This window comes from Callorhinus ursinus, unplaced genomic scaffold, assembly GCF_003265705.2.
Source record: "Callorhinus ursinus isolate GAN/ISIS: 27379988/994484 unplaced genomic scaffold, GSC_fseal_2.0 scaffold31, whole genome shotgun sequence".
Taxonomy (NCBI): domain Eukaryota; kingdom Metazoa; phylum Chordata; class Mammalia; order Carnivora; family Otariidae; genus Callorhinus; species Callorhinus ursinus.
Genome location: NW_027397093.1, coordinates 13,270,399 through 13,289,400, shown reverse-complemented (window position 1 = coordinate 13,289,400; position 19,002 = coordinate 13,270,399). Strand labels below are relative to the sequence as shown.

General features: G+C 51.0%; 1 long non-coding RNA gene across 1 annotated transcript; it reads right to left on the bottom strand.

Moving 5' to 3' along the window:
- Positions 1–2,964: 2,964 nt before the first annotated feature.
- Positions 2,965–11,031, bottom strand: LOC141370307 (uncharacterized). The gene is made up of 3 exons (XR_012374218.1): positions 10,958–11,031; positions 3,692–3,847; positions 2,965–3,187 (listed from the first exon to the last, which is right to left on the bottom strand). It is a non-coding gene; the product is annotated as an uncharacterized lncRNA (long non-coding RNA).
- Positions 11,032–19,002: the final 7,971 nt, after the last annotated feature.

Below are 19,002 nucleotides of genomic sequence, written 5' to 3'. Positions count from 1 at the left end.
ACCACCCAATCTTTGCCCTGGAGGGAGATGTGGTTTTTATTATCCTGGACAACAAACCAATCTACCCTCTGCCCTAGAGGGAGACACGATGTTTATCTTCCAAAGCTACTTGCTAAAAAAAAATATCCTTGAAAAGATAGTCTAGGACATATGCCATCACAGGACCCCCAGAAGTTGCAGAGGCCCTCTGGAGAACTGGCTCCCAACATGGACAGATGGGGGAAGAGAGGCTCAGAGAAGGTGAGTTGCTCCCCCAGGGTCACACAGCTAGGAGGTAGCAGAGTGTGGGTTACACCAGGTAAACTGACTCCAAAGCCCTTGCTTTTTTCCTCCCTGCCTCCAAAATGGGCTGCTGGTCTAGGCTGGGAACCAAAGAACCACGGACAATGTTGCTTCAGAGGGAAAATCCACTCTGAGCTCCCAACAAATATCTCTAGGAGAATTGTGGGAACAGAGCCTGTCTGTGGCTTGGGGACCAAGCGTTGCCCAAAGGCGCCCGACCTGACTCCCCCAAGGGATGAGAAGAGAAAATTCCTCCCATGCTGCCCCTGGGTGATGTCAGAGAGGAGCTGGAAATAAGGAATGAGCTTCTGGAGACAGGATAAATGCTCTTTTGTTTTGCAGAAGGGAAAAAATGTCATGTCATTACCATTTACTTAAATGCGAAATTTATTTATGGAGCAAAAAGCGTTGCTGTTGGCTTTCAGTGCCCAATCAGGAAATGGCCTGGGCTTGTTTTTGTCTCCTCCAGCACCCTGTCCCCCCATGACCCAGTCTGATTTTCAGAATTGAAGGCTGGTCCTGTTCCTGGTTCTCAGGCCTCCCCTGACCCACCTTCGAGTCTCTGGAGCCCGCTCTTCCCTACCAGGAGAATGGGCAGAGAGAAGCCGTTTGTCGCTGGGTTCCAATATCGCCTATGTTCCTCATCTGTAAAATGGGGACATGGATGCCTGCCCACATCTTCCCCATCCATAAAAAGGAACTAATAGTAATAATTAATAATAGTTTCTGGAGGTACCCGGGTGGTGCAGCCAGTTAGGCATCTAACTTGGTTTCAGCTCAGATCATGATTTCGGGGTGGTGAGATCGAGCCCCACATCAGGCCCTGCGCTCAGCACCTGACACTGCTTGGGTTTCTCTCTCCCTCTGCCCCTCCCACCCTCCACCATGTGCGCACATGCTCTCTCTCTTTCTCAAATAAGTAAATAAATCTTTAAAAATAATAATAATAATCATTTCTAACTTGGTGAGTTTCTCTTACGCGCATCTCTGAGGTATTGGGATTCTCATTTACAGATAGGGAAACTGGGGTTCAAGGACATTGGCAAAGCCAGCCACCGTCACACAAACACCCTTGAAGAATGTCTGCCTCCTTTCACATTGCCCCTCCTGAATTCCCCCTGGCCATCAAGAAAGACACATGTCCAACATCTGCTCCTTCAGGTTCTGTCTGAAGTTGCATGGGGTTTGTAAAGTGAGGGGCTTGGACAGGGCTGAGGTTGGGGTCTCGTCCTACAGATAGCAAACCCCCTTCCCCAGGAGCTGCTCTATATGAGGCCCTTTATCTCTGTTTACCTCATTTTAAGCTCATGGTACCCAGGAGGGAACAAGAGCTTTGTCTCCATTTTATAGCTGGGGACACTGAGGTGTAGAGTCATGCATAGCAGGGCCTCGTGGCTGGTGGGAGTCAGAGATGGCCCTAGGAGACAGGTTCCACTCTAGGCCTGGTTTCTTGTCCCCACACCATAAAGCCTCTGACCCAGCACATTGTGATTCGGCCTCCGTTTCCCCCTCTGCAGCAGCAGGACAACACCAGGCTCCTTGTCATCCGAGATTCTTACGGGTTTCTAAGTTCCCTTCAATGGAACTCTGTGCTATTGGTTTGGAAAGGCCCAGAGAGGACCAATGATGTGTTGGGGTCACCAGGGAGCTTCCAAAGGCCAGTGCTCTGTCATCAACCCCTTACGGCACCGGCCTCTGCAGGGAGATGGTAGTGGTGGGTAGGCTGAGGCCCTGTTCTCAGGGAGGGGGCTGAGGACCGTGTTCTCCACCTGAGCAAAACCAGTCCCCAGTAAGTCCCAAAAAAGCTCCTATGGCAGACAGGGTAATTACAGGGTGGGGTGGTGGTGGGGAGGTTGGGGCGGGGCTGGAGGGCAGAAGAACAGGGAGGAGCAGGCCTGACACCCACCCTTTCCTGCTTGGGGACAGCTGGAGCTACAGAGACAAAGACGGGCCAGCAAGGTGTGTCTGGGGGACCTCAGGGAGGGCAGGGCCCCCACCCCAGGAAAATTCTACCTCAGCTGAGGCTGGTGAGCAGTGAGATGAGATGCCCCTCGCCGCCCCCACCCCCCACCAGGCAGGGTGATGAGCCGTTGTCTCCTCTTTCTAGAACTCTTCCTGCCCCCTTACCCTTTGGGTCTCGTGGAGAGTCACCTTCCCAGGAAGGCCTCCTCGACCTGCCTGTGTAAAGCAGCCCCCTCCCCTCCTGTCTGCTGGGTGTTCCTCATGCCCAGTGACTAGAGGTTATCTGCTTTGTTTCGGATTCATTGTCCCGAAACACCAACCTGTGAGCCCCATAGAGTCTAGGCCCTGCCTGGTTCTGCTCCGGGTCTGCCCCCCAGCACACAGCTCAGGTGGGCACGCAGCAGGTGCTCGGTCTCTGTTGAGTGGAGCCCGGAATCATCACCAGGGTTCGCTTGCTCATTCAGTGACATAACAGGTAGGTGGGGCTTTGTTCTGTGTTTCCAAAAGGCCACAGAGAAGCAAAGCACAGTACCTCCACACTGGGACCCAGGTCTTAAGAGAGCCCAGCTGGGACCAGACACCTCCCCTCCAGAGGCCACCAGGCTGGGCAAGCCAAGCCTACCCCAGCAGCCGCCCCCCCATCAATCACATGCAGAGCATGGAGAGAGTCCCCTGTGGGGAAAGCACACGGTGAGGAGCAGCTAGTCCCATCCCCTGGTAGGAAGCGGCTCACCGTGGCCCCGGCCCCAGCCCCAGCCAAGTGTTGGGGGACTCTCGGAATCCCACCTGGAGACTGGGGGTTCCTGTGAGGAGGAGGGGCTGCCATCTGGTGACCCAGGAGCCTAGGCAGAGTGCTCGGGAGAGCCTGGCCCGTGTCCCTCTCAGTCTGAGGTGCTGGAGAATGGAGAAGCTGATTCCTGAAGGCAGGTCCTGAAGGATGCGCCTGTTAGAGGCAGGGCCCGGTGCCACATGAAAACGCCTTCTTCAGAGATTACTAAGGAGGTTAGCATCAACAGGGCTGAGTCGTGTTACCATGTCCCCTTGATAGGGTGTGATGGGAAGGGCATTTCCTGCTACAGGCTGTCCCCACTCCACGCGGGACAGCCTCCCCGGAGGCATCTGTGAGGCAGGAATTGGGAAGAGAGAAGCCAGTGGCCCATAGAAATTTGAAAAGATGCTCGGCTTCATCAGAGTTCAGAATAATGCAAATTAAAACAATCATGAGATCACTATTTTTTGCCCACAAATGGAGCAGGATTTAAAACAAAGCCACAAGAGCAGGGGTACTGGGGTGTCTGGGACTCGGCAGCAGGACTTCATCATGAGTGTGCTGTGTCACCTTTTTGGGAAATAATCTGCCATTTTCTTCTAAAATAGGAAAAACACACATATTTTAGCCCAGCAGTGCCAACAATGACAGGTTTCCTCTGGGAATAAAAGCACTCACCTAGGGCGCCTGGGTGCCTCAGTCGGTTAAGCGTCTGCCTTCGGCTCAGGTCATGATCTCAGGGTCCTGGGATTGAGCCCCGCATCGGGCTCCCTGCTCAGTGGGGAGCCTGCTTCTTCCTCTGTCTGCCGCTCCCCCTGCTTGTGCTCTCTCTCTCTGACAAATAAATAAATAAAATATTTAAAAAAATTTTTTTAAAGAAAGCACTCACAAAAAGGACACATAAGAATGAGTGGGTTTTACAATATTGTTTGAAACCGTGAAACCACCCTCACCCCAGGTGTCCGAGGTAGAGTCCTCCTATGGCGGATGACGCAGGTGTTACAGACAGCGGATTGCTCCAGCTCTATCTGAAGGCCTGGGTGCCTATTGCTAAATTTAGAAAGCATGTTGCAAAGCTGGGATACTGGGCCCTGCAGGCAGGACAATTCAATGTGCACAACTGTCCCACACATTCTGGATATGTGGCATCCCTGGTCCCTTCGTGATGCACCAAGATTGCTGCCTCCGTGTTAATAGAACAAAAAAGCCTTAACATAGTTCCCAATACTCCAAGCTGTGCAATGGGGAGGTCTGGTATGGTTTTGTCTTGTGGGTGTTTTTGTTTTTGTTTTTTTAACAAACAATAGCAAGGCCCTCGCTGTGTAGATGTAAGGTCCTGGGGAGGTGTGGGAGGGCCCTGGGGTTAAGTGTGGGAATTGGGGGTGGGGGGTAGGGAGATCCTTATGTTCTTTTTCCATCTTTGCATGGATTCACCACATAAATGAGCATATCACTCTTGTAATGACCAAAATTAATAAAGAGAGAAATCTTTTAACAGAAGAATGATTTAAAAAAAAGAAGAAGAAGGGAGGAAGACTCTGGAGACCCACCCCGCCCGGTGCCACATATCAGGCAAGCTGGGAGCAGCACCTGCCGGCCACCTCCACGGGCCACACAGCGCTGGCCTCCTCCCTCCAGCCCGGCAGCCGTTGCCCGCTAGCCACAAAGGCCCCTTTCTCTGCGGGCTGTTTGTGTTGGTCCCTGCCCGCCCCCGTGGGCAGCCTCTGGCCGGGGCTGGCCCACAGCTGAAGGCTTGCTTTATGGACATGAAGAGCCGCCGGCCTGTGTACCAGGCCCCTGGAAGCCAGCTACTGCCACCCTCCCGCCACATTCCCGCCGCGTCCCCACACCCCGCCCCGCCCCGACTCCAGGAGGGAACACACGGCCCCTGTTCTTCCTTGGCCGGTGACACAAATCACCGCTCCGCAGGCCGGGCAGCCGAGGCCAGGTCCCCAGCAGCCTGCAGCACAGGAGTCCCTGACACTCTGCTCGCTGGCAACCACACCCGCGCCTCCCCTCCACTTGGCCCTCTGCGCCCCGAGTGAGGTTGGGCTGCACCCCAGGCCAACTCACGGATTTCTCCTTTTGCAGACACTGCATGTTTACACATGCCCGGCCTTGTCCCAGAGAAGGTATAAAATAGCCACAAAAATGCCTGAGACACATCCAGCATAAATTAAGACTGGCAAGATGCTCCTCATTCTTTTGCTACAGAGATTTTCAGAGTAGTTTCGAACATGAGAAGACACCTACACATCCAACAATAGGGGGTTAGTTAAATAAATTATAACCACACAGCTATAATTTAAAATTTTAAATTACAGTTATAAAACCTAATTTACTTATAAATAGTTTATTTATCTATAGAACCTAATGCCAAATTCGTAAGTATCTGCTCAATGGTATTTTTTTAGGAAGGGGACTAGAAGTCTCATGAGCTTCTTGAAATGACTGTGGGCCCCAAGAAATGAAGAGTCCCTGTCCTACAGAAGGTATATAATGCCATGACGAGATATTTCTGTTGTATATAAACTGTACGTTAGTGATAAAGTTCCACTTTTATGTTTGTGTGTAGTGTGGGAAGCTATCCCACAAAAGCCAGTTTCCTTATCCCTGGGTAATAGAGTTGTAACCAACTTTTTTTCTCCTTTGTTTTTTCACCAGCCTGATCTATACACTTGTCATGGTGAACCACAGCTTTGACCATCACATTTTCTAACAACCAAAGCAAAAACAGCAACGTGGCCAGTTACTAATTGCTAGTGTCCATAGAAGAAAGTTAAGTGAGTGCTTTTGGCCTTATAAAGGGTAGCGAGTTCTCTGGAGAGGTGGGGTGGGTATGGGAGGGACGTTGCTTTATAAAGAGTGTGTGATGTGTCCCCTCCTGCCCCCTGAGAACAGGGTGCAGGTCAGCCTTGACATGGGGCTACGGGTCTGCAGGCACCAGATGGTCTGTCCAGGAAAACGCCCTGCAGCCCTGCTCTGTTGTGCCCCACCCCCCCCCACCTCAGGAAGGGAGCCGATTCTTTCCTTCACAGAGCAAGATGGTGAGATGGGGTCAGAAGATCTCTCTGTTCACCTCTCACAAGGAGAGCCAGTGACCCATCCCAAAGAGTCAGTGTTGGCAAACTTTCTGGCACAGAATGCATAGGGGTTGCTGAGATCAGAATGCACGGAAAGCTCTTCCATCCACCCAAGCCTAGGTCTTACTACCCACCCCGGAGGAGCAGGGGGTGCGCTGCCAAGGGGAGCAGGTATCACTAACAGACAGCTGTTTAACATCAAGCTGTTGATGTTAAATAAATATTTTAACAGTGAGTAGTTCCTGACAGGCACTCTGAGGTTCCCAGCACATCCAGAGGTGGCGTCTGGCGGAGAGAGGGAGACAGGCAAGTGGCCAGCTCCCGCTGAGGTTCTCCAGCAGGCAAGTGATAATAATGAATAACAACAGCAACAACACAACAGTAACAAAAATAATATGCTATGACAATCGTCACAAAACCAACAACATGGTTGTCTGTTGCTGAGTAACAAATCACCCCAGAACTGGGTGGCCTAAAACAACAACAACCATTGTATTATCTGTCACGATTTCTGTGGGCCAGAAAATCAAGGAAGATTCAGCTGGGTGGTGCTGGCTCAGGCTCTTAGGAGGCTGTGGTCAGATGGAGGCCAGTATTGGAACAGCGTGAGACCGCAGCAGCCCAGGGATGGCCAAGCAGCTCTGGTCATGTGGTCTTGGGCATCTCCACGCCATCTCTTCGAGTGCGATAGCTTGAGCTTCCTAACGGCATGGCAGCCTCAGGATGGTGAGCCTCCTTACCTGGCAGCTCAGGGCTTCATGCCCGAGTGTTCTGGCTAGCCAGGTGGAAGCTGTATCTGGTTTTATGGGCCAACGTTGGAACTCATTGGTATTACTTCTACGGCATTCTCTTGGTTTTGAGCAAGTCAGAGGCCCATCGGACTCAAGGGGAGAGAACACAGACTTTATCTCTCAATGGGGGCAATGTCAATGTCACTCAATAGCGTGTAGATTGGGAGATGTTGTTACAACTATCTTGGGAAGATATAATCTTTCACACAGAGCCGTCACCAGTTTCTGGGGCAGGCAAGGACAAACTGAGGCAGATGGAAGCCCGGTGACTTTTGACCTTGATACATTTGACATTGATACTCCTAGACTACATTTCATCTACACAAAGTTCAGCCACTTCAGGCCTCAACTGACACACAAGCACTTTTAGTTGTGATGGCACAGGGCACTGAATGTCAGCCAAGAGATGGGTAATTATTTGAATACACTGTTGAGTTTTACACATATTATCTGATTTTTAAAAAATGAGTGGAAAACAGAAAAGGGAACCTGCCAATGGGAATGATGAAAAATGTGTGGGGTTCCACATTAGGACAGTTGAATCTTAGGGATGGAGTCAATAGGAGCTATCATAGGCCTGAGTTGGATGGTGATCGGTCTTGAGCCAGCTGGCCCTGAGTTCTCTTGTGAAGAAAAAGAACAACAGAGGGACGCCTGGGTGGCTCTGTAGGTTAAGCATCTGCCTTCAGCCCAGGTCATGATCCCGGGGTCCTGGGATTGAGCCCCTGCATCGGGCTCCCTGCTCAGTGCAGAGCCTGCTTATCTCTCTCCCTCTGCCCTTCCCTCCACTTATGCTCTCTGGCTCTCTCTATCTCTCTGTCAAATAAATAAAATAAATAAAATCTTAAAAAAAAAAGAACAACAGAAACAGAAGAACAAAATAAAAGAACGTGTAGTACTAAAGTGTTTTTGGATGGAATGACACAATGTCTGAGATTTGCTTTGAAATACTGCCACAAACAAACAAAAAGTACATATGGCGATTGGGGGAAGATCAATCACGAGTTGCTAATTGTTGAAGCATGGAGGCTCATTATACCATTCCCTCTATTTTTGTGAATATTTGAGCATTTCCATAATAGAAAGTAAAAATAAATGTATATTAAATATTGGAAATCTGTCATTACGTATTGCATCTAAAAGTCAAACTCTGATTCGGCGTAATTAAATTCCTGGAAATGCCCCTCCCCATAACTGTTATACAGTCACCTTGTGATTTTTATAAGGATTATCAGGGTCATATTTATAGACAAGTCAGTAGCCATCTGGACTGATATACTTAATTCCATTGTGCCAACAATGCAGAATTGTCCTTTCAAGAAAAGTGTATGATATGTGTACAACCACAGAAGAAATCCTCGCACCTGAATTCAGAGCTCTGGAAGCAATGAGAAAGTGTTAACAGAGAGACAGCAGGGGTTGGCAGTGGGAGCAGGAATATTTTGTATGGTTTCGGATTTTTTTGTCGTGTGAATGTGTCAATTTTTTAAAGTTAATTGGTTTATTTAGAATAAAGAACAGCTGTTGAACATGTATTATTGGCTGTTTCTGTCTTCTTCCTAGAGTATATCTTTGCTCCCTTCGAACTTGTTTCGTCTGCCCAGAGAGCAAGGATCACTAACAAGCAAGAGGTAGCAGGCATCAAAGATTGAGATAATGATGGAAGAGTACGTTTGAAATGCAGGGAACTCCAATAGCCAAACTATGGAAAGAGCCCAGATGTCCATCGACAGATGACCGGATAAAGAATATGGGGCATTTATATTACAAAGGAATACTACCCAGCCATCAAAAAAATCTTGCCATTTGCGATGAAGTGGATGGAACTAGAGGGTATTATGCTAAGCAAAATAAGTCAATCAGAAAAAGACAATTACTGTATCACCTCACTCATATGTGAAATTTAAGAAACAAAACAGAGGATCATAGGGGAAGAGAGGAAAAAATAAAACAAGATGAAATCAGAGAGGGAGACAAACCATAAGAGACTCTTAATCATAGGAAACAAACTGAGGGTTGCTGGAGGGGAGGGGGGTGGAGGGATGGGGCAACTGGGTGATGGACATTAAGAAGGCCATGTGATGTACTGAGCACTGGGTATTATGTAAGACTGATGAATCACTGACCTCTAACTCTGAAACTAATAATACATTATATGTTAATTAACTGGATTTAAATTTTAAAAATATATTTTAGAAAAATGAAATGCAGTGAACTGGGGCCATTGGATTAATCTCACTCTCTCCCCTCAACCTCACCTCTCCCTCCCTCCTCCACTCAATAAAGCCCCATTGTTGCATTTCAGCCCCTGGACGGCTCCCAGGCCTGGTTGGAAGAGGCCGGCCTTAACGCAATGACTGGCGCGCCATCTGGTGGCTTCGGCAAGAAGTGCACTAGGCCCTCTTCGAGCTAGCTCACAGAAGCCAGGTTTGCGTTTCCACCAGAGGTCACAAACCGAGCCTGCAAAGACGGAACCTGACTTACAGATATGCTATCAATGTATAGATGCACGGGTCACAATGCTTAAAGATGTTTTGAATATGTTGCCATCATTTTAAAATGTGGATGTTTTACATAAAAACCCAGATCTCCGGCTTCTTTTGAAAACTGGATCTGCCGATGGATGGGGCTACAGCCCATGCTCTCCAGTCACCTGCCCAGCCTCTGCAGCAGCCACTTTGGTTTGTGTCCAGTTTGTCCTACACAGGACCCCTGAGTATGTTGAGTAGTGCCTCCCAAACATTCAGGACCTCAGCAAATGACCTTATTTGGAAATAGGCTCTTTGCGGAGGTCATGAGTTAGGGATCTTGAGATAAAATCATTCTGGATTTAGAGTGGGCCCTAAATCTAATGATGGGTATCCTTATAAGAAGAAGAGAGGACACAGAGAGACCCAGAGGAGAATTCCATGTGAAGGCAGAGGTGGGGATTGGAGTGAAGCTGGGATAGCAGCTACCAACAGAAACTAGGAGAGAGGCATGGGCCAGATTCTCTGAGCTTCCAGAAGTAACTAACCCCACCAACACTTTCATTTTGGACTTCTGGTCTCCAGGACTGTAGAATACATTTCTGTTGTTTTAAGCTACCCAGTTTATGGTAAGTTGTTACAGCAGCCCTCGGAGACTAATATACCACCCCCCCAAGTCCTCATCTTTGTCCAGGGACCCCCCCAAACAGGCCTGTGCTCTAAAACTCCAGGATGGAGAGCTCACAACGTCCCATCTGTGTGATGGACTAGTTGTTGGAAACTTCTTTCTGCTAAACCAATAATACAAATAACACAAAATCAGGATACAGTTTATAAAGGGTGAGGGGAAACCAAGGCTTAAAAAGAAACAAATCCCTGCCACTTGTGGGATCGGGGAGGGCTTCATGGAAGTGGCAGCACCTGAACTGGGCCTTGAAGGGTGAAAATGATCAAAACAAGGAAAAACAGGTATGGGGCACATGTTCCGGATGACAGGGCAGCGGAAGGCCATGTACAGAAACATTTATTCACCCCTTCTATGAATGTTTATTTGCTAAGCAGTGAGTAGTGGAATGAGGGTGTGTGGCTGGGCAGGGTCAGTAGGCTGGAATTAACAGTGAAGGATTAAAATCTTTAAAACTCCTGACTTCCCAAGCATGCTAAGTAGGGGACGGGACATTTATCCACATCCCTGGGTTTTTCCTTCAAGCTAAACTACTCTTCTCTTGTGTAAATGACTAATGGGTTTTGCATCTTTTCAGGAAGCTTCCTTGCGTCGCTTCCTCTGGTCACCCCCCCCCCCCCCTGAGCCAGCCACAGGGGCGGTCATGTGATCCAGGCCTGGCCAATCACAGCACTCCAGCCACCTGGCCGCCGTAATGGATCCAGTAAAAGTCCTCGCTGGGACTGATGCTGACTCCGGGAACCAGCTGCTCTCTCTCTGCTGGAGCAGCATGCTTCCTGCCACATGGAGAATGCCTATCAGGGCCCAGAGAGAATGAGGCCAACAGGCGAAAACAAACAGTAAAGTGGAGATGACAGATGGCCAGAGTCCGGCGGGCATTAACCTCACAGTTGCCATGCCGAGACCCTGGTTCCTACCTTTGTGCCTCCATTTCCAAGAGCTGTCCCGATAGCCACCCCCTTCACGAGGACCAATAAATTCCTTCTCTAAGTTAATCTGAGTTGGGTCTCTGTCCCTTGCAACCAAACAGTCCTGGGTGATACGGTCCTGTTTCCCAAACCCTCCCCCTGATGACCAAGCAGCCAATGAGAGCAAAGGAGGGCGAGGAAGCAGCCAATGAGAGCAAAGGAGGATGGTGCCTGTGCAGAGCGGCAGCCCCCACTGCCCTTCCGAGAGGTTGTCCCTGTGTGCTTTCTGCTGAGCCCGCGAGCAGTTGGTGCTGTTAGGGTGAAACTGAAAAAGCACAGGGGGTGTGGATCCAAGTGAAATGCAGCTAAGGAATGGGAGCGTCTCTGATATTTCTGCCCTGAACACATGCACATTTGCCCCCTTAGAGATTCAATCCTTTGGTTTAGGGCTCCTTTGGAAATATAAGTATGAGCTGGGAGAGAAGTTTAGGAGGCAGAAAGTAGGCCAATTTGCCAAAAACTCGATATGCACCAAATTTACTAAATTAACAAAATCACCCCAAACTTGTTTCTTTTAACAATATAAAGTTTTCAGCAATTCATATAAAATGTTGACATTCTGGTTTCCAACAAGAAACAGTTGGGATACGTTGGTGTGGAATCAGTCTGCAGAAAGGTTCTACAGGAAAGGGTAAAATTGTTCAAGCAACCAAAGAGAAGTGAGTCTCTGATGGTGATAAGCAGCACCAGGAGTGATGATAACTATTATGGACAAGGGTGATGTCGGGGTTGAATGGGGACAAGATAATTCATCTCCGCATTCATTTATTTAACATATACATCCTAGTTACCTGCCCTGTGCCAAACCCAGGACTCAGGATACAGCTGTGACAAGAAATGATCTGTGCCCTCAAGGGAATCAGAAGGGGAAAACCTAGGGCATCATTAACAAGATGCAGCCCCATGATTCTAAGTCAAGATATAGACCTGCACAGGGCCACTGAGGAACAGAGGTGGCTTGGTCCTCTCTGCCTGAGGAGGTAGGAGGGAGACATGATGTTTGATCTGGGTTTTGAAGGATGTGTAGGGGTTTGCCAGGTAAAGAAGAGAACAGGGAACGTTTTCAGGCTGGAGTAAAGTCCACTCTAAGGTTCTGAGGCACAGGAGAGGGGGAGGAAGGAGAAGAAGAAGATGCTAGTGAGGAGTGTGGAGGCCAAATCACCAGGCTTCCAAAGAGCCAAAGAGAACTTTACTTTTACCCTGTGGCTAATCGGAAACCGCTGGGGGTTTTATCAGAGGAGGGAAGTGCCTGTCTCCATGGCAGCTCTGACAAAGATGGACCAGGAATGCTGGAAAGGAGGGGGCTAGAAGACAAGGTCAGAGGCTACAGGTGTCCAAGTGACAGGTGAACCGGGTGGAGTAGGAATTCACTCATGCAAAGATATTTATTGACCGCCACTGACTAGATATAGGCGCGAGCCCAGATGATCCCTGCCGGGGATTCAGTGGTGGGAAGAAAGTTGGGTGAACAAGAGCGAGGCGGGAGAAGAGCCTTCCAGACAGAGCGGACAGAATGTGGGGGTCCCGAAGTGGGAAAGATTTAAGCTCTTTTCAGGCATAGAAGGAAGACCAGCATGGCTAGGGCCTCAGGACTGTGAGGCTGGGAGAAGCTGAAACTGAGGCTGCAGTGGAGCTAGGGCCAGTCCTTCAAGGCCTGGTGGAAATGCCACCTCCACCAGGAAGCCTCTCCAGATCACTGCAGTCAGATTCGTCTCTCCCTCTCCCAGCTCCTTGCCACTTTTATGAGGACAACGCTGGATCATTTTCTGGCCCAATGTGGACACTCCATAAATGTTTGTTGAGTGAATGACTGTTTGGAAGGGGGGGAAAGAGTGGTATGAGGCAGGTGGTGCTGGGGGCGGGGTGGAGGGAGGCAGAGAAGCGGGAAAGCAGGTTGCTAAGGGGAGCAGGTCAGCCAGGACAATTGTCAAGATGGTGTTTTTTCAGACGTCCAGTCACAACGATTTAGTGAACACATACACAGCATTTTAAAGAAATGAAACAGACCTAAAATATGAGAATGCCAAGTGCAGAGTAAGGGTTCGTACCCCTTCATGAAGTCTTGTTCTAGTCACACACATGCCACAAGATGTGCTTCTTTCTGTGGTCATGGCAAAAAAGTTTGAAACCCTCAAAACTCGGATATAGATTTGGCTTTTGTATCAGAGACTAAAAATAACACTGGCTTCAACCAAATAAACAGTTTTGTCTCTCTCCGTAATGGTCAGGCCCTGGCAGTCCCAGGCTGGAATGTGACTCCAAGAGCCGGGGGGGGGGGGGGGGGGGGGGGGGCGGAAGGCCCAGGCTCCTTCCTCGTGGGTGCTGCACGGACAAGGTGGGGCCACTGTGTCCATGCTCCAGCCAGCAGGGAAAGGCAGCAGGAGAGGGGAGGGCATGGCCTCTTCTCTTGAAGGCCACAACCGGGCTGGGGCTCCAATCACTTCTGCTCACACCCTGCTATTCACCATGGAGTCACACGGCCTTGTGGAGCTGCAGGGGAGCTGGGAAGTGTGGTCTTTGTCTGACAGCAGGGTGCCCAGCTAGAAGTGGAGGTTTCTGTTAACTATAGAAGGGGAGAGTGGGCATGGGGTCATCTAGCAGCCTCTGCTCCAGCCTGGGTTTGAGGAACTGCTAAGGGTCCGTGGGGTTTGGGGTATGTTGCCTGGCCAGGGGGGCCCTCTTCCACTGGATCTCCATGCTCTTCAGACTGAATGAGAGGCCCTGACTTGGTGCCGAGCAAGCCCTGGGGGAGCGAAGCCATCTGCATTATCATTTCCTCTCCAGACCTGCTCTTTCTCCCCGCTTAGCCCCGTTAACAGTGGCCCCAGCCCCAGGAGCCCAGGCTAGGAGTTCCTGCCACACGGTTTATAAATACTCTTCACCTAGCCCCCAAGGGACCTCTCTCTTCTGCAGGATCCTGAGAACGAAGACATCAAATGACACCGACGGTCCCAAGGAAGCCCCTGCGTCAGGGTCCCCAAGACCATTCCCAGTTCGGATGATTTGCTAGGACTCCCAGGAGCCCACAGTGAGCCACACTCAGGGCTAAGACCTGCGACAGTGCACGGGTGAGCAAAGTCGGTGCGGGGGAAGGCTAGAGGAAACCAAGCAAAAGCTTCCAAGAGTCCTCACACAGGATACGCTTCACTCCAGCAATGTGTGGTGATGGTGCAGGTGCAACGTTTTCTGCTAGAGAAGCTCATTAGAGATCCAGCGCCCCGAGTATTTACTGCAGGCAGGTCACATAGTTACCCTCGGCCTAGACGCACCAAAACCCCAGACTCCCCATAGGAGAGCAGGGCTTCAGCATAAGCCGTACTGTTTGCACAAATGATTTAGGCATCACGAGCCCTTCTTGGAAAATCATGGCAGAGCTCCCAAAATCCAAGTTCCCAGACTCCAGCCAAGGGCCAGGCTTGTGAGCAGGCCTCTCAAAGGTCGGCAGTCTCCGGCCTGCTGTGCTAGCTCTGTTCTGCACTGTTGCCAAAGAAGGTGGCATTTGACATGGGAAAGTCAGGAACAATACTGACAGGATGAAACCCTGCCAGGTTGACCCCCAACTACCGCTCCAGCCTTCATCTGAAGCTTTTCCTGAGTCCCAGTCATTATACACCCAGATCCGGGCAGTGGCGACCCCAATTGCACAGGGCACACCCCTGCCACAGTGTCGCAGAACCCAGTCCTCGGGCCCTGTCACCCTCTCACACTGAGTTTGCAACCCTGGGAGGGCATCTTCCTGCACCGCAAGAATCGCATCTGGACTGTGTTCTTGTGCACAAGACTGTCTTCTCGGTTGGTCTTTGGGGGTCCCCAAGGCAGGCTGGATCTTATTTCTCTCCGTTTCTTCCTTCCGCCACCACGCCCTCCATGCTCTGATAAACAGAGAGCCTTGCATACAACAGAGACACCATAAACTCAGCTGTGTGGAACTTCCTATCTCCATGGGTCAAGGATGGTGTGGCTCTGGGGAAGGAGTAGACCAGATGAGCTCCCACGTCCCTGGGATTGATGATTCCAGGATTTTCAGAGTTGGAGAAACTCAAATTCAACATGACTGCCTGAATCCTGAGCAAGGCAGGCTCTGGAGCCTGGCGTGTGGGCAGAGAGAACAGAAAAGGAGCAAAACCAAAGAGACCCAGTCAGGCGGAGTCTCGACCCTGCAGGGCGTCAGGCGCCAGGAGACGGCGAGGAAGGAGCCCAGCACCTTCCTGGGTGTCTGCTCACTGCTGAGGGGCAGGACTTCAGCTGGTCTGCCCGTGAACAGGAGGAGCCCTGGCCCAGCAGTCTTGCCTCGGCTGATGCGGGGCCCCTCCTGGATGGTTCCGGGAGTTCTTGGGGAGACATACTTCATTGAGCAGATGCTCATGTAGACGCTGTCAGGCCCTGGGCTCCCCCCTCCCCTTACCCAGGGCAAGGTAAATGCTGGAGGGCCCGGCTGGGGCTGGCTGCCTGGCAAAGGTTAGGATTAGTGGGGAGCCGGGAGTGAGGGAAGGCTGCCCTGCTTGGGGCAGAGTTTCCGCTGGCGTCTCTCATTGACTATAAATGTGTTTGAGAGGAGTCAGTGGTCTCTTCCCCCACAGGGCCAGGGAAGCAAATGTTGAGGGAAGTCTGGAAGGAAGCCGCCCACCCTCTCGTTGCAAGGCAGGAATCAGGAAGGGATGGGAGGAGGGAGCAGAAGCCTGACTCCTTCGGTCAGTCCCGTCTTCTCTAGAGGCCAACCCTCTCAGAGGGAGAGGCATTGGGGCTGCCCAGTCTTCTAGAGAAGCTGCACAAAGAGTCACACCAGGTGGCGGCCTGGAGCATGGCCGGTGGTGCCAGGTGGCCCCCACTTGGTCACTCACTCGGCCACGTGTCCTTTGTTGCCTTTGCCTCAGCCGTACCATTCGTAAGGGGAGGGAGCAGTGAGAGGACTTGTCACAGATGGTTGTGTGACTGGTTTCCTCACCTATAAGATGATGAGGGATGTTGTAGGCTCAGATGAAATCACGTGTGTGGAGACTCTGGCCCAGGCAGGCCTGAGGTCAAGGTCTGCACCGGCCACCTGCTGGGGCAGTGTCAGCCACGGAACTCTGGCCTCAGCCTCCTGGGCTGTCTCAGGGCAGTGTGCTCAGGCTAAAGGGGACGGTGCTTGCCTTTTCCAGCTTGTTTCCCCAACTAGAGTAAATGCCATGGCCCAGAGTCTGGCCACGGCCTCCAAAAATTCCAAGCAGCATCCCCCTGCCTGGACATCAAGCACCTCCAAATATCACCAAGAGAAACACTAAGTCATTTGCGCCCCCCAAAAAGATGGCTGCTATGACTTATATTCCGTCTGTAGCTTTCTTTTTAAAGCACAGTTAATTCTGCTTTGCAAACGTGTGAGCCCTTGGGATTAATTAGATCAACTGTGGAATGTTCCAGAGAGAGAGAAAGATAATCCTGAACCTTACAAGATACTGATTTCTGTATTCATTCCTTTGCATTCTTCCACAGAATCACAAAACTGGGCGATGGAGTCATCTTACAGATGGGGAAGCTGAGGCTCAAGGGAAGGTGCTGGGAGGCAGAGCCAGGCAACATCCAAGCATCCTCACTTCTTCGGGACTTCTTCCCCGACACTCATGCTGACACCCATATTCACCCAGGACTTGTCTAGGAAAACGCAGGGCTCCCTGCAAAACTCGTTACCTCCCTGTGAGGTATCGCCAGGGGTGGCGATGCAGGAATGTAGGGGCTTGACCTTGGAGTTCAGCCAGGCCTGGGGTGACATCGTGGCCCCATGTGTATGACTACATACACCAAGGTCGGCCCCCAGAGGCACAGCTGTCTCCTGCATGAAACGGGGCTGGGTGCGTAATATCTGCCTCTCGGGAGTTGTGGGCAGGATTAGACATGACAGAAAAAGCACGTTGATGGGAACATAGAAACATTCGTGCTTGCCTCCTCTCCTTCACCTGTTTGGCTCTAAAAGAAATTTTTTTTAAAGATTTTATTTATTTATTTATTTATTTGAGAGAGAGAGAAACAGCATGAGAGGGGAGAGGGTCAGAGGGAGAGGCAGACTCCCCGCCGAGCCGGGAGCCCGATGTGGGACTCGATCCCAGGACTCCGGGACCATGACCTGAGCTGAAGGCAGTCACTTAACCAACTGAGCCACCCAGGCGCCCTCAAAAAGAAATTTTTAAAAATTGGTTTTTTTTAAGGTTTTGGGGGGTTATTTTTTTTAAAGATTTTATTTATTTGACAGAGAGAGAGAAAGAGAGCACAAGCAGGGGGAGCGGGAGAGGGAGAAGCAGACTTCCCGCTGAGCAAGGAGCCTGATGCGGGGCTCGATCCCAGCACCCTGGGATCATGACCTGAGCCAAAGGCAGACGCTTCACCGACTGAGCCACCCAGGCACCCCCCAAAAACTGTTTTTTCAAGGTTAGTTGTTTTTTTTTTTTTAATTGTGTTTGTTTGCTCATTTGTTCTTGGTCTCCGAGCCCCCACAATGGTGTGAGACCGGCCACTGGCATGGGACCGGGGAGGCAGATGGGGGAGGTTTGTGTGCGGTTTGTCTTTCCTCTTTTAGATTTGTTCTCAGGCCCCGGTTATTCACCGGGGTTATTCACCAGAGAGCAGTAAATATACAGTCCCTGTCACCAGGAGGCTAAATACGAAGAAAAACAAGGTGCCAGAACGAGGCAGTGCCCACAGTTCAGGGAGAGGGTGGGAGGGCCAGTGCCGAGGACGGACCCCATCCAGGAGGAGTAGGGGGCAGTGGGCGCTTCCCGAGTGGCCATCCGCACTGGGGCCTGTCCCTGGCAGTACTGTCTGGGCCGCCTACCCTGGGAATCCAGGCTGCGGGGACATGGTTACGATGGATGTCAGAAGCTAGGGCGGGGCCTGGCCTCTCTTGCCCCATTGCCTGAACAAATGTGATCAGTGAGCGCAAACACCAATATTTCCCTGCAGGCTGAGGAGGCTCACTTGGAGGGTTCCCACGGGATGGATGCACTGAGCTGGTACCAAGGCGTGGTTTGGGGATTCACAAGATGTCAAAGAAAAACAATAAAACACAAGCTCTTCTGCCCTTGACCGGCCCATAGGCCTCACGCTGCCCCTACGCAGAGATGGGGGCGCCCGCGTCCTGGCTCCTCGCAGGCTTTTTTCTGCCCTGGCTGCCTGCACATCCTGTCTTCACCCAAGGGACTTGCTTCTGTCTGCTTAGCCATCTGGTTACACATCAGCATCACCTGGGACCCTTCTCAAATATACTGACACCCACACCCCAACACAGAACAACGACACCAGAATCTTTGCAGGTGGGATCTGGGAGCCTAGACTTCTCCAAATGATTCTGAAGTGCAGCCAGGAGTAAGCCACTAGACCATCGCTACCCAGGTAGGGGGCCAAGCTGAAGTCCCATTCTTGCAGGAAGTCTTCCTAAACTTACCCTGTGCAGGTGACTCTCCTTCTTTGAGCACCTTTGAGCCACGTGAGGAGCAGTCACCAGGCCCTGGTGGCAGCCTGCTTTGTGTCAGATGGTAGATGGCAAGAGGAATCCCAGCTTTGCCCCTCACTAGCTGTACATAACTTTGTTGCTACCAAACCTCTGAGACTTAGCTTCCCCGTCTACAAAATGGGCATTAACAACAGTATCTACGTCACAGGCTGATATAAGACACTCCCACTGATTGAGTCCATCCTCTAGCCCTCCCCCAGCCCATGAGTCCTCTATTTCTAAAACTACAGGTTCCCACAAGCCCAGCAAGTGACCCAGTTCCCAGAGACCTCTGTCCCTGTCTCCACCCACGTTCTCCATCCTGCATGCTGGGAGCAGCCCCTTGGCGAGACACATCTTTCCTCATTCATCCTTCCAAGGGGACTCCTGAGCCTCCAAGTCTGCCCTTGCAGGTGGCTGTGGGAAACAAGGAGGGGCAGAAAGCCACCCCAGAAGGTAGGGATCCCTTTCCTTAGGATATGTTCTAGCCAGACGGGCAGAGCCGGCCCTGGCTATGATCTGGCAAGGGCGG